Here is a 2,464-nt window from a genome sequence, read left to right as displayed (position 1 = left end):
ACGGTTTTCGGGACCCTAGTTGCCCATCTTGGGTTCCAGGAGGTCGGGCAGGGGTACCTCCGGGACCGGACCGTGCTGCAGGAGGGGCTCAACCCCGGGTTTGGCTCCATGTCGACTGGAGCTCCGGCCCAGGGGCGGGCCGGGCGAGAGTTCCAGGAGCCCGGCCGCGATTCCGGCTTCTCCCCGGTGCCCTGCCCGGAGGCCGGGCAGGTCCGGGGGCCTTCGGCGCGGGCGGCGGGCTGCTCCCGCGGGGGAGACGAGCCTCTCTGGGGCCCGGGAGGTTGGCCCTGGGTCGACCTGGCGCCGGGGCTCGGGCTCCGGAAGTCCGTATGAGGTTTTTCAAACGGGCCTTGCCCGGGCCTTCGCTCCAGGAGGGCGGACACTTTCGGCGGTTGCCCCCGGCGGCTGGGCCGGGTGCCGCATCTACAATATTGCCAGGAAAGGTTCGCGGAGATTTTCGAGGACACGGGTTTCGGGACCCTAGATGCCCATCTTGGGTTCCAGGAGCTCGGACGGAGGAACCTCCGGGGCCGGACCGTTCCGAAGGAGGGGGTCAAAACCGAGTTTGGCTCCATGTCGACTGGAGCTCCGGCCCCGGGGCGGGCCGGGCGGCCTGCCCGGCGAGAGTTCCAGGAGCCCGGCCGCGATTCCGGCTTCTCCCCGGTGCCCTGCCCGGAGGCCGGGCGGGCCCGGGGGCCTTCGGCGCGGGCGGCAGGCGGCTTCCGCGGCGGAGACGAGCCTCTCTGGGGCCCGGGAGGTGGGCCCTGGGTCGACCTGCCGCCGGGGCTCGGGCTCCGGAAGTCCGTATGAGGTTTTTCAAACGGGCCTTGCCCGGGTCTTCGCTCCAGGAGGGCGGACACTTTCGGCGGTTGCCCCCGGCGGCTGGGCCGGGTGCCGCATCTACAATATTGCCAGGAAAGGTTCGCGGAGATTTTCGAGGACACGGGTTTCGGGACCCTAGATGCCCATCTTGGGTTCCAGGAGGCCGGACGGAGGAACCTCCGGGGCCGGACCGTGCTGCAGGAGAGGTTCAACCCCGAGTTTGGCTCCATGTCGACTGGAGCTCCGGCCCGGGGGGCGGGCCGGGCGGCCTGGCCGGGCGAGAGTTCCAGGAGCCCGGCCGCGATTCCTACTTCTCCCCGGTGCCCTGCCCGGAGGCCGGGCGGGTCCGGGGGCCTTCGGCGCGGGCAGCGGGCTGCTCCCGCGGGGGAGACGAGCCGCCCTAACGCCCGGGAGGGAGGCCCGGGGTCGACCTGGCTCCCGAGCTCCGGCCCTGGAAGTCCGTATGAGGATTTTCAAACGGGCCGTGCCCGGGCCTTCGCTCCAGGAGGCCGGACACTTTCGGCGGTTGCTCCCGGCGGCTGGGCCGGGTGCCACATCTACAATATTGCCAGGAAAGGTCCGCGGAGATTTTCGGGGACACGGTTTTCGGGACCCTAGATGCCCATCTTGGGTTCCAGGAGGTCGGACGGAGGAACCTCCGGGGCCGGACCGTGCTGCAGGAGAGGTTCAACCGCGAGTTTGGCTCCATGTCGACTGGAGCTCCGGCCCAGGGGCGGGCCGAGCGGCTTGGCCGGGCGAGAGTTCCAGGAGCCCGGCCGCGATTCCTACTTCTCCCCGGTGCCCTGCCCGGAGGCCGGGCGGGTCCGGGGGCCTTCGGCGCGGGCAGCGGGCTGCTCCCGCGGGGGAGACGAGCCGTGCTGGGCCCCGGGAGGGAGGCCCGCGGTCGACCTGGCGCCGGGGCTCGGGCTCCGGAAGTCCGTATGAGGTTTTTCAAACGGGCCGTGCCCGGGCCTTCGCTCCAGGAGGGCGGACACTTTCGGCGGTTCGTCCCGGTGGCTGGGCCGGGTGCCGCATCTACAATATTGCCGAGAAAGGTCCGCGGAGATTTTCGGGGACACGGTTTCCGGGACCCTAGATGCCCATCTTGGGTTCCAGGAGCTCGGACGGAGGAACCTCCGGGGCCGGACCGTGCTGCAGGAGGGGTTCAACCGCGAGTTTGGCTCCATGTCGACTGGAGCTCCGGCCCAGGGGCGGGCCGAGCGGCTTGGCCGGGCGAGAGTTCCAGGAGCCCGGCCGCGATTCCGGCTTCTCCCCGGTGCCCTGCCCGGAGGCCGGGCGGGTCCGGGGGCCTTCGGCGCGGGCAGCGGGCTGCTCCCGCGGGGGAGACGAGCCGCCCTAACGCCCGGGAGGGAGGCCCGGGGTCGACCTGGCTCCCGAGCTCCGGCCCTGGAAGTCCGTATGAGGATTTTCAAACGGGCCGTGCCCGGGCCTTCGCTCCAGGAGGCCGGACACTTTCGGCGGTTGCTCCCGGCGGCTGGGCCGGGTGCCGCATCTACAATATTGCCAGGAAAGGTCCGCGGAGATTTTCGGGGACACGGGTTTCGGGACCCTAGATGCCCATCTTGGGTTCCAGGAGCTCGGACGGAGGAACCTCCGGGGCCGGACCGTGCTGCAGGAGAGG

This window comes from Alligator mississippiensis, chromosome 14, assembly GCF_030867095.1.
Source record: "Alligator mississippiensis isolate rAllMis1 chromosome 14, rAllMis1, whole genome shotgun sequence".
In the NCBI taxonomy this organism is placed as follows: domain Eukaryota; kingdom Metazoa; phylum Chordata; order Crocodylia; family Alligatoridae; genus Alligator; species Alligator mississippiensis.
The sequence above is the reverse complement of the archived record's forward strand: the minus strand, read 5'-3'. Positions refer to the sequence as shown.